Source organism: Carettochelys insculpta, chromosome 1, assembly GCF_033958435.1.
Source record: "Carettochelys insculpta isolate YL-2023 chromosome 1, ASM3395843v1, whole genome shotgun sequence".
In the NCBI taxonomy this organism is placed as follows: Eukaryota; Metazoa; Chordata; order Testudines; family Carettochelyidae; genus Carettochelys; species Carettochelys insculpta.
Window position 1 is genome coordinate 169,296,226 of NC_134137.1, and position 13,414 is coordinate 169,309,639.

Below are 13,414 nucleotides of genomic sequence, written 5' to 3' on the forward strand. Positions count from 1 at the left end.
TTCAGGGTTTTAGTGAATGCAACCATGTATTGAACAAATGGGATCTCAGGATGTTTTTATTAAGGTCAGTTTCCTTTTGCTTATAGGTAGTTACACCAGACCTTATTTCTCTAACCAGATAATTATCAATTTTTTTTTAAAAAAAAAAGTTATTTTAATATCAATAAATGCCAATTCATTGAAAGTTTTCACAGAAATTCATTGATCCAGGATGGAACTTATACATGGGCCCAACCCCAAAATAGCTAATAGCCCAGTAGTTAGGGAAGTCACCAGGGATGTGGATGACTCAGTTTCAAGTACCTACAAGGTAGGTAGAGTTCTTCAATTTGGGTTTCTCACACACCAGCCAAGTGCCTTGGTGATTGGGTTATAGGATGACTCTCACTCTCCCCCATTAGAGCTGTTCCAGTTTGTATAAATAGTTTAATGTTCATTGGACAGAAGACAGCGAGAGTGACACTGACTTAACACTTGGTGGTTAGGGGTTCAAGTCCTTGCTCTGAAAAAAGGAGAGCAGAGGCTGTCTAGATCTCCCATATTCTCCATGAGTGCTTTAGCCAGCAGGTTGTTGTTTATTCTGGGGGAAGTGGGCCTCATTCTCATTCCACTTCCCCCTGCAAAAAATTAAAAGATTTAAGTTCCAGTCCAGTGCAGACCAAAAACACTTCATGGCTGCAAAACTGAATTCTTGTTTCTGGCCAGCTCCAGTAACAATATCCTTGGCATTGTCACTCAGAAGCAAAATGTTTTTTAAGAGATTAAATGTTCCTGAATTGTGCAGGGGCACTTAGGTCTGAGGAAAACCTGCATAAAATTGCGTTAAGGATCTTGTGTTAATTCACATCAGTTATTTCCAAAATTTGCTTCCTATTGCTGGACAGTATCAACAACAGTGCATTTCAGCCATCTCCTCTTTCCTGGGTCCCCTTAGCGATAGTATTCGCCACTTCTCTTGACTAGCAATTAAACCAAGGACAATAATAAGCACCACACTTGCTACTTGAGCTATAGGCTAACTATAGCTGGAGAATTGGATCCTCTTTGTGCATCTCCAGCTACTAGAGAATGGAGACGATTTCCTTGTGAAATATTTCCAAAACACAGAATGAAAAAGATGAATTCCACTCTGCTTTGGCAGTATATAAATCATCCGCTCCTACTCACCGCCGCCTTCATCAGCTACTAATTTCCTGGTAATTATTTTTGTTTTGTTGGATGGTAACCCCAAAGGTTCTGCAGTGTCTTCCTTTCAACCAAGCCTGAGTATTGCAACACCTCCTGATCACCTCCTGCTCTCTTTGTGCATCTGATGAAGCAGGTCTTTGGCCACAAAAGCTTATGCTCCAAAATATCCGTTAGTCTGTAAGGTGCCGCAGGACTGCTTGTTGTTCTCAAAGATACAGACTAATATGGCTACATCGCTGATACTTGCCCAGATTAGTGCAGTCACACTCCTTCCAAGAAGCCCAATAACTGAGGCAGGAAGCACAGTATATTGGCATTTTATCTTAAAATGTTAGTGGTTTCTCCTATCACCCATCACTGTAGCACTAAGCTCTTAGAGCTAGGTTTTTAAGAGCCTTCAGATATCTTTTCAACCTTCACTTACGTGTTCTTAGCTTAGTAATCAGTTTAATTACTCTGGTAACATCAGACAATTTATCATGTATATAAATAGATGCCCCAAATATACCAACCACTTTCTACATTGCATACTAAGAGGAAGACCTGTCACCCTGCCTAAATAAGTCAGCAGAGTCCCTCTGTACCTGATATCAGAAGCTGCATCTGTCTTAACATCCCCTTCAATTCAGCTGTTCACTGGTTCCTAACATTTCGAGTGCCCAGCACTGTAAAGTTGCTGCAGTGACCTAATCCTCCTGTTAAACCCAAGAGTCTGTCCCTTTCACAGTAATCAATAGTTTTCCCATCCCTCTTGGAAAAGCAGGGACCACAGCACCATTTCCAGAGTAACAATACAGGGCAAAACCATGTCCATTATTCTGGCTGCTCTGTGCAACTAACTCATGGGAAACATTTAGCATCTGACTGGGCAAAAGGGTTGACTCAACACTGGTGCTAGGTGCCACAGCTCTTTTCCCCCAGCAACCCCTGCCAATACCTGTACCAGCCCTGCTTCTTCTTCTGACTCAGCCTTTTGGCAGGTCAAATATAGGCCCAACCCTTCCAGGGTCTGATAAACAAAACACCAATAATTGTATCTCATTTTCTTTGCCCAGGCTTGCTCCTCCGTAGACATGTCACCCTTTCCCAAGTTCTGCAGAGTCATCCTTCTGTCCTTGTGCAATGCAATGTGTCCCAAGACTCTCCCTGGAGGTCCCAGTTCCAAGCTCAGAGGTCCGTGCTTTCGTGTCAGGGTGTATACCACCATCTCTGGTGAAAGGTAGAGGAACACAGGCTTTCTCTTTCTTCTACATTCCACACAAAAGGTTCTGTAGAAAGCATCTGAAGTCTGATCCATCAAACTCCTCACTGGATTTCTACCTAACAACTTTCCTTCAGGCCTTTTCCCATAGCCCTCCCCTAGGACTATTGTACATCTGCCTTTCTCTTGAGCCTAGAGTCTCTGCCTTTCTTCCCCTTGCAAACAACCAGTCCCCCTATTGCTGCAGCCTCCTCATTCAGAATATCCTCCCCTTATGCTCAACACCCAACTCTTCCCAACTGGGGCTTCACTTTTAATTAGGCTTGGCTGGCTCTCAAAGCATACCAGTTAGATTATGTGACGCTGGCAAACCAGCTGCCCACTCATGCCAAAATCTCCATTTCTGAACTGAATACTGACAAGTGCATTGCTGGAATCAATCTGGCTCATCTGTGTTAGCAAAATAGCTAATAGGATTATAAGAACGTGTTTAGACTGTATTGAATGTGCATGAGTTGCAGCATGAATTAATTTAATTTACTGTACAGCCTGAACCTCTTTAATCCAGAACTCTTGTCTGGCAACCTCCGTAATCAGGCATGATTTTCATTACAATGGATATGGACAAGTTTCCCGCAGTCCCATAAAGTTTGTTTGCAGCCACCAGTCTGGTCTATTGACATCATATAGAATATTGTGGAATATTAAAGTAGACAAAAGTTGTGCTTCTTAGCGTCTGCTACATATACATAGTAAACATCAGTGGTGAAGGGTGCCTAGAACCTGGGAGGAGGTCTATTGGTGTAGAAGACATAAATCTCTATATATAGATAAATTTTAAAAAATTACAATTTCTGGATAATTTGTGATTTCAAACGCTGACAACCCTGTATTATTCCAGTGAGAGCACTGCCAGTCTTCCACAGGTTTAAAAATAAACAATTGGTTAAATAAATGCAGGGAAGCAAAGACAAGTCCTTCTTATTAAATGCTGGCCACTGAGGCAATGTTCATCCGAGTGAAAGGCTAATCTCCCATCCCTCATAGGTGGAAGGGGATGGATGCTTGGCAGTGATGTGTGAACTCCATGATCATGGTGTCACCTGTTACAATGCACCATGGAAAGTTGAGTAGCAGGAAAACACTGGATCTGTCAGCATACAAAATGTGTGCAGCACTTTAAGCAGTGAATAGTGGTCATTGGTCACAGATGGCAGAACATGGAACAATGGTCTCAAGTAGCGGTTGGGAAGGTCCAGATTGAACATTAGGAAAAACTTTTTCACTAGGAGGGTGGTGAAGCATTGGAATGGTCTACCCAGGGAAGTATTGGAGTCTCCATCCCTGGAGGTGTTTAAGTCTCGCCTCGACAAAGCCCTGGGTGGGCTGATCTGATGGGTTTGGTCCTGCCTAGGGCAAGGGGCTGGACTAGATGGCTTTTTTAGGTCTCTTCCAGCTCTATTGTTCTATGATGCTATGATTCTGTGCACACCCAAAAGTCATACCTCAGTGACAACTTTCTTATTTCATCAATAATTAAATTAGATTCCAGGCGCTTTTTGTAAATCCACTTGAAATGGCACCTATACAATTGGGAACCCATAGATAACCTTTTAAAGTGAGTTTTTGAGGAAACTTAGCTTTTCCCTCAGGGTCTAAAATATGAATATCATATTTAGCTGTACATCCAAAGATCTGTTACGCACATTGTTAAAAAGTGTTGATGTAGTGCTCCAATCACCCAGACTACTAACATAATCACAGATATATGTTCATTGTATTGTGAAACAAATGGTTACCCAGAAATGCTTAATTAATTAATCTTTTAAATCAAATTTGGATTTATGTCATGTAACTGAAAGGAGAAAAACAGAATCCAAAATTAGCTTCCTGTTTTATTTTTGTAAGGTCCTTTAATTCAGACATTTCACTCCTCAGGATTCAAGACAAGTTTCACTTTGGCTGTGTGTTTATAGCCCATTTATTAACCCCCACAACATTGAGGTTGATAGTCCGAAGATTAACATGACCTTACTTACAGCATCACAGTTTACAACCCTTAATCACATGGTGCTATTTCTTTCTGACAGTAAATCATCATCCCATCAGAAGAGGAACTCTGAAATGACAAACAAGAAAACAATTGTGTGAGGTTAAAAGATGGTTTTGATATTAGAGACCTTATGGGACAGAAACCCTAATGCCACCAGCCACACCATGAATGCTGATTGACTTTCATGCTCCAGGAAGGAAGAGCACTGACCCATAGTACATGAACATCTGTCTGGATAAATGATCTTACTCTATTATTACAGTGAGAGTGGAAAGCATCCAGTGACTTGCAATCAATTTTCCATCATAGCCACAGAAATGGATATCTCTCATCATGGCCATGTCTACACTAGCCAAAAACTTTGAAATGGGCATGCAAATGGCCTTTTCGAAGTTTACTAATGAAGCGGTGAAATACATATTCAGTGCCTCATTAGCATGCGGGCGGCCGCGGCACTTCGAAATTGACGTGGCTCGCTGCCGCACGGCTCATCCAGATGGGGGTCCTTTTCAAAAGGACCCCGCCTACTTTGAAGTCCCCTTATTCCTATGAGCAGATAGGAATAAGGGGACTTCGAAGTAGGCGGGGTCCTTTCAAAAAGGAGCCCCGTCTGGATGAGCCATGCAGCAGCGAGCCGCATCAATTTCGAAGTGCCGCGGCCGCCCGCATGCTAATGAGGCGCTGAATATGTATTTCAGCGCTTCATTAGTAAACTTCAAAATGGCCATTTGCGTGGCCATTTTGAAGTTTTTGGCTAGTGTAGACACGGCCATGGTGATGTAATGCTGAGGACAAAGATCATTCTATCAAGACCACTCTTTGTGGGAATGTTACAAACCAGAAACTTGCCAAGGTAAAATGGTGCTCTCATTCAGTGTTGTTGGAACACTCTTAACAGGGGAGGGTGGTGGGGTGCTGAAAGCCAACTGCTTTACCCCTGTCTACCCATCCCCCTTGGGTGGGTCCAGGAGGTGGGCCATCTCTCTGGGTGGGGAACCCAGTCAGAGGTAAGGAGGACAAAGCTGGGGCCACAGTAGAGGAACAGGTGCAGAGCCACGAGTGGAGCCGCCCACGCAGAGCTGGCAAGTGGGACCCTGCGTGAAAAGTGGGGGTGTTGCATCATTCCCTACACCCCTCATTCCTGTGCCCGTCCTCTCATTTCTCATAGAGTGATCGCATCCAGGGGCAGGGTGTCCATCTGTCCTGTATTTCAAATAAAATCCCTTGTTAGGGCCTGATGTAGCTCCTGTTCATTTGCACGTGTTTAAATCCCAGTGAAGTCAGTACGACTTAAGGACATGTTAAGCAAATTATATGTCTGAAGTATTCCCTCTAAGTGGATGCTGTAGACTGCCAGTTTCATGAATTCTTGCCAAAGTTACATAGGGTCTTTAAGGGAAAAATAAAAGGTGCAGCAGACTCTGTGCTATTTGCCATTCTGGGCTGTTTTCTGGAATTCAAGAGGGCAAGGATTTCCACTTTTCTCTCCCATCCAGCAGTTTGGTATAGTTTATTCCATCACCCACTCTGGAAGAACCACCAGAAGGATTTTCAACCATTGCTCCAGTTGCTATTTTCCAGTCATGGAGATAGTTTGCCCAGCATTCAAATTACCCTGTGGCTGGGAGTAAACACAATGTATGTTTTTAAAATGTTGCTCTAGTGGAAGGCTAGGGATGCTGGTTTAGCCCTTTGTTTAGCTGCTGGACATAACTGTGCTCTTAGTCAAACATTCAGTGCTGCCCAGGATAACTCAGAGGTTTGATGATGTGCTGCAAATGGGAGAGAAAGGGGGAGCCCTTGAGAATATTTCTGAAGTAGCAACTTATTTCATACCTCCAGGATTTTGTGATTTTAATTTTAGACTTTTTTAGTGGGTGTTTCATAAAAGTCTGTTTCTATATAGTGCTGATGGAGGAGAAAAAACTAAAAACAGTGTTCTGAGACTGTCTTCCTCCTAAACTCTTTCATCACTTCTTTTTCCTCCTCTGCTTCTTGCCTGCACTGGCTATTTGTTCCTTTTCTGTAACGCTTCTGCTTACTTCGTGCCCACTGTAACTGTCTCCCTCTACTAGTGAAAACCAAACCCAGCCCCCACCCAAAACTCTCCCCCTATTTTCAAGTAAAACACATCAGGGCCTAACCCTGGAAGGTGTTGAGGATACTCCACACCCCTCTCCTCCCACAAGGAGCAGACTCTAAATGAGAATTAGGAAATAAAATGTGTTGTAGTGAGCAGAAAATATTTAGCACCCTGCTAATTATGCTCTAAAAATTGTCCTCCTTCCGCAGGAAGTAGACGCACCGCAGATCGGGGGGGCAATGATCACATTGACACTAACGTATCATTTATGGCATTTAACTTTTCAGCTTCAGCTTCCCCTCCTTGGCCGTACCTAAAACTCTTCCTGACTGAACCCATCCCTTTCTCAGGCCTTATACGTTCTCTGTCTTTTGTCCTGTGTTTGCCCGGTGTCTAGCACAATAGGGCCCTGCCTCATGACTAAAGCTCCTTGGCGGTTCTGACAATACAACTAATTCTCATGTGCCCAGCCTGACCTGATCTAGCTCACAATAAAGTCAATAGGGGTTTTCACTGATTTCTTTGGGAGCTGGGAAGGACTCTGGGTGAATTCAAAAAAGAAGTCTGACCCACACTGCAGTACAGTAAACCTAATTTTCTCTAGCTGCCTCCCTGATTAATGTGTTTTGTGCAAATGCTTCTATGTCTGCCTGTGCTCATGCCTGAAAAAAATTGCAGACTGGGTGCAATTGCCTCAGTATAACTAGCTGTCACTTTAAAGAGAAATTCTTTGATTGAGGAAAAGACATAAATACACCCACCGTAAGGCAAAGAAAACAAACCAGCAGCCGTGTAGCACTCTAAAGACTGACAAAAATGACTTATTAGGTGATGAGATTTCATGGGACTGAGTCTGGACTGGAAATTTTATAGATCTGAGGAAGTGGGTCTGTCCCATGAAAGCTCATCAACTAATAAATCATTTTGTTAGTCTTTACGGTGCTACATGACTGCTGTTTTGTTTTGTTAGAATATAGACCAACAAAGCTACCTCTCTGTTCCTAAGACAAAGAGATCAAGAGAATACAGGTTGAACCTCGCTAGTCTAGCTCCTTCAGGACCTGACCAGTGTAGGATGACAAAATTTGCTGGATTACGAGAGGTCAATATTTTCTAGCACATCACCAACACTTCCATGTCTTACTGGGCTCTTAGAAGACATTTGGGGTAAATTACAGCTAAATAACAACACAGAACACTGACAGCCAGGACTGATGGCTGTCAACAAACTTTCTGGGACCATGGGAAACTTGGCCACACCCATGATAAGTGGTTGTCCAGCTAACTAGAATGATGGTGGATTACAGATGTTGCCAGATGTGAGAGTGCTGGATTAGAGAGGTTCAGCCTGTACTGGGCAAAGAAGAGTGGTTAAAATGAGAAAGGAGGGTAAATTTCAGGGCTCAGTTACACAGTGTAGACTCAGCACACAGTGGTGGACTGATGCAGAGCAATCCTGCTCCAGCACACTACGAGGAGTTATTCAATTTGAAGCCTGGTCCATTCTAGGAAGTTTGGTTGACGTTAGCCACGTTAGGCCAATTTTGTAACGAAGGAGTCTACACCACCAGGCTCCTTCCACTAGCCTTAAGGGCTTTCAACATTGACTTTAGTAAAGGTTGAACCTCTCTAGTCCAGCAATATCTGTAATCCAGCATGAATTTAGCTGGCTGGCCGATGATTTATCATCCATGTGGCCAGGTTTTCTGTGGTCCCATAAATTTTGTTTACAGCCACGAATCCTGCTTCTCAGTGCTCTGTGCTGTTATTTAGTTGTAATTTATCCCAAAATGTCTTCTAAGAGCCCAGTAAGCAGTGGAAGTGTTCGTAGTGTGCTAGACAATGTTCAAAAATAACAAGAAGTCCTGTGGCACTTTATAGACTAACAGGTCGGTTATGTCTTAGTCTGTAAGATGCCACAGGACTTCTTGTTGTTTTTGAAGATACAGACTAACACAGCTGCCTCTCTGATACGAGACAATGTTGACTTCCCATGGTCTGGCAAATTCTCTTGTTCGGGACCAGTCAGGTCCTAAAGGTGCCGGACTAGAGAGGTTCAACCTGTACTCCACCTTGACAATAGGAATGCTTCAAGGGTCAAATGTGTGATAGTGCAGACACAGCACTGTTCAATGTGATATTCTTGGGCTCATCAAGGTGTCCCACAGTGCTCCAATGTGACCACTCTGACCTGCGCTCTCAACTCTGCTGCTCCCCCAGGCACACAGGAGAAGCCCTGGTGAACTTCTGAATTTAATTTTCTGTTTGGCCAGTGTGGCGAGCCCAGCAGCACGCCTGGCCTTGAATGCCCAGGGTCACAAAGAAGCTCCGGCATGAAGCATGCAGGAGATCCTGGATCTCACTGATGTGTGGGAAGAGGAAGCTGTGCAGGCAGAACTCAAAAGCTGTAGATAAAATGCCAATAACTATGACAAATTTGCACAGGGCATGGTGGAAAACAGATAAGGCAGCAAAACCCAGCAGTATCCCTTGAAAATAAAGGAGCTCAGGCATGTGTACCAGAAGACAAAGGAGGCAAATGGAAGGTTTGGGTTAGAGCATCAGGTGTGCCACATCTATGAGCAGCTGCATAGGATTCAAGGAGGGGACTCAACCACCATCCCAAAACTGCACATGGATAACTCTGAAGCTACTATCCAGGCAGCCTCAGACAAAAATGAGGAAGACATGGTAGATGAGGATGAAGAGGAGAGGGAGAATGCTCAGCAGAGAAGCAGGGTATCCAATTCACTGACAACCAAGCCTATTTTCCAACTTTGGATCCAATTTTTCCCATGACCTATTGTTGCTAGACTCTGATAATACAGAGGATACGTCCAGTAAGTTCATTTTTGTAGTCATGCTACAGTCGTTAAATGTAAAGGGGCTTAATTATATTGTGACCTGAGCAATTGGAACATAGTGGCCAGTCTGCCTACACAGCCCTAGGTCTCCAGGAAAGCTTGTCAGCATGTTTGGAAAGAGGGAGGAAATTCTCCCTGCACATCTCTACAAAGCTCTCGTTCAGTTCTTCCCAGAAAGCTTCTAGGGAGGTCTGCCTTAATCTGTCCTCTATGGTAGGACACCTTCCCACGCGAAGCCACCAATAAGTGATCCAGGATCATTGCACTGCAAAACATAGCCGCATAAGGTCCAGATTTCCACCCACATTCATACAGCATCCATTCCCTAGCATCCTCGGCCATTTGGCGAAGACTGATATCACACTTGAGCTGGATGAAATGCGGGGAGTTCTGTAATTGATAGTGCTGAGTAAATCCACCTCCATTTGCTCATCCCCAACAAAGTATGACCACAGGTTTGCTGCCCCGCTTGCAATGGGCTTGAAGGGAATCCTAGACAACAGCCTAGTGCAGTGTGTGTGTGTGTGTGAGTGAGTGAGTGAGTGACCAGGCACTATATGCCTCTATGCCCCCAACCTGTTGCACCCACCACATTCAGGTCAATGTGGAAAAGGAGGGTTGCTTGTGGATCCCCCCTTTGGAAATGCATCCAAGTGAATAACAATCAGGGCTGTAGTTTGCAAGCACCCTTTCCCACGTGTTTTCAAAGAGCACTCCCAGTCTATGGCCTACTGTGCCTGCCAGCAAACAGCATTCAGCTGCCCAGAACTCTGCTGGGTGTTATAGCTTATTGATTATTGCTCAGTTTTAAATGAGAAATTCAGCCTTGTATGTCACACATCTTTTGTGCAGTACAGGGCTCCATTCATTGTAAAAGAGCTAACCTTCTGTGTTTTACACTGTAGCTTCTCGAAAGCATACCCCTGGTATTTTTTTCCCAATGCATCTAGAGCAATTGTTCTGTGACCTGCTGCTCCCACTCCTCCAGCAGTTAGAGATTTTGCAGGTTAGAAGACAAAAAGGGCATACAGGATGAAACGTTTAACAAGCTCACGCGATCCATCGGCATTGACAGGGCACAACCGAATTCAAGGAGGTGAATGTCGCTAGAGGTGATCCACAGCGAAAAAGAGGGCAGGGAAGCATGCAAGGAGCATGAGCATAAGAAGCAGGATGATATGTTGAGGCTCACAGGGCAGCAAAGACAGCTGATGAGGTGCTTGGCAGAAGTACAAAAAAGAAAAGAAAAGAGAAGAAGCTAGAGAACAGAGCGTCCCTGCACCCATTGATAAACCACCCACCCTCCTCAGCAAGTTCCTTAGCCTCTTCTCCCAGGCAGCCTAGAATGTGGAGTGTGGGGAAGCCCAGGAAGTCTTTAGCTCAACTTCCACGGATGGGTCCTTTTATTCTCAAGGCTTTGATTACTACGCAAGGTGATTGTAATAAGTCATGTGTCCTTCTGCTCCCTCACCCTCTATCATCAGACCCTAGCTACACCTACAACTCTTTTTCTACTCAGTTACTTCCGTGTTCCCTGGATTTCCTAAATAAAAATGCATGAGTTCAGAACAACAGGGTACTGATTCATTGTGCCAGCTGCACTGGGTGGGGGTGGGGGGTTGTTACAGGGCAGTACTTGTATAACAGGCAGCAGCTTAGCAATGAGCATTCCTAACAAGCACCTCTTTGTCTGATCATTTACGAAACTGGTTTTCAACATCCGTCTGATGTACGGTGCACCTCGATGTGCTCTCCTAATATCTCCTAATTGGCCATCATGCAATCAGCCTTGAACATACACCCTGCCAGAATATTTTCCCACTTTCACAGATATGCAGCGCACAGGAACAATGGTAATATTACTTTTGCTGAGATCTAACCTAGTCAATAAACTTTGCTAGCATTTTTTTTAACGGCCAAAGGCACATTCTACTCCCATTTAACACTTGCTCAGCCTGAAGCTGGATTGTTCTTTACTGCTGTCCAGGCTGCCTGTGTATGGCTTCATGACTCATAGAAACAATATGCAGGCCAGGTCTCCAGTTCTTGGAGACCCAACTGGAGAATTGGCATTTCATCTTCTCCAATGGTAACTTTATGGTCTGGTCTCTGCAGCTTTCTGAAAAAACAGGAATTCCTGAAGATGTGTGTACCATGCACTTTTCTGGACCATCCCACATTAATGTTGGTGAAGCAGCCTTTGTGATCCACCTGCACCTGCAACATGACAGAGGAGTACCCCTGGCAGCATATGTACTCAGTGGCAAGCTGGTCTGGTGCCAGGACAGGAATGTATGTTCCACCTATTGCCCTGCTGCAAAGTTAGGCAAAAATGTCCACTACATCCTGCTCATTCTCCAGAATTAGTATGCTTCCTACTACAAGGGCATTGATTTGTGCTGACTACTTTGATCACAGCAGCCCATGCTGTGGATTTACCCACTCCAGATAGACTCCTGAATTAACAGTAGCGGTCTGGCATTGCAAGCTTCCACAGGGCAATTGCAACACACTTTTCAACTGTCGGAGGAGGTTGTCATCGTGGTATTGCTGTGCTTCAGAGTGAGAATAAGCCATCTGCAAAATTTCATGGACGTTATCATATGCATGTGAAAGTTTTACAGTGCCTGGTCATCAGCCCACAGCTGCATAACTATGCAGCGTCAACGTGCCTGATTGCTTGCAGCATACGCCAATTGCTCCATTCAATGGATTCCTTCAGGTCTGTGCACTAGACCTCTTCATATTCTTCCTTTGGTTGGCAGCTCCTGGCCAGGCTGTGGACAAACCACGAGATAATGTGTAAAGTGTTTGCCATATTTACTACAGCAGTTTGCAGCAGAGTGGGGTCCATGCTTGCTGTGTTATGACAACTGCACAGATGACCAGGGGAAAAGGGTATGAAATGATTGTTTTTCATTTCTTTCAACCAGGGAGGGCAGGAGGGAGGGAGGAGATAAGTGCATCATGAGAAGCTGAAAACATGTACTCAGAACTATCTGTGACAATGCTTTTGTCCCATTAGGCATTGAGAGACTAACCTAGAATTCAAAAGGGCAGCAGGAAATGTAGGATGGCTACCCTGAGAGCATCACTATTAGAGTCAATGTTAGTGGTGGTAGCAGAGGGGCCCTCCATGGACCATATATGTTTAGTGAGGACATACACCTTCAACTTTACTAGACTACAGGCTAAATATTAACCTCAGTAAAGTCAACCTGATTTTGTAGTGTAGCCATACCCTCAGGGTGGCGTACTGCTCCCCTCTGCCTCCAAGTACTCAGAAGCAGCTTGCCAGCTTTAATACTGCTTTAGAGAGTGCAAACCTCACTTTAGAGACCTCAGCCTGAAGTCAATACTGCACATTCGATGGCAGGACAGAGTTACGAACCTGGAAGTCCTGGACAGAGCAAGAACCACGAGCGCTGAAGCCATGATTCTGAAAGCCCGGCTTCACTGGACAGGGCATGTCATACGAATGGAAGAGTCAGGAATCCCTAAGCAACTCCTCTACGGTGAACTCTCCCAGGGCAAAAGGAATCAAGGTGGGCCTCGCAAGAGATATAAAGACTGCGTGAAGGCCAACATTGCTCATGCTGGGTTTAAAACCAGATCAGCTAGAGCAGCATGCAAAAGACCGAACAGGCTGGCCTGTTCTCACACAACACGTGTATGACAACTTGGAAGAGAAGCGACGTGTATGCCTCATTGATGCTTGTGTGAGGAAGAAAGCAACAGCAGCAGCAGCACCAACAAAGCCAGGACATTTCCCTAGCCCCTAACTGTGAATGCCCAGGCTGTTCAAAGCTTGGATTCCTCAGCCACATGCAAGTCCACAACCGATAAGCCTGTGCAAGCTCAAGACGTCATTGTCGGACATGACGGACTACCTACTACTAGAGAGTGCTCTTTATCCCAAGCACAAGCCTGGCCCCTAGAAGTGAGGTTGATGCAAAGTAATGACTCCACCCCTTTCTGTCCCCTTTGTATCACCTTAGCCGCGTCTACACGTGCACGCTACTTCG

General features: G+C 44.6%; 1 long non-coding RNA gene across 3 annotated transcripts in view; it reads right to left on the reverse strand.

Annotated features, from left to right (window-relative positions):
• Positions 1–4,272: 4,272 nt before the first annotated feature.
• LOC142006888 (uncharacterized) overlaps positions 4,273–13,414 on the reverse strand; it is a 157,783-nt gene continuing 148,641 nt past the window's right edge. For 2 of the 3 annotated variants that reach the window (XR_012643844.1, XR_012643845.1), the window contains one exon: positions 4,273–4,508. This is a non-coding gene — a long non-coding RNA (uncharacterized LOC142006888). Of the gene's footprint in view, positions 4,509–12,061; positions 12,167–13,414 lie in introns of all 3 variants that reach the window. The other variant, XR_012643846.1, reaches the window with a different exon arrangement.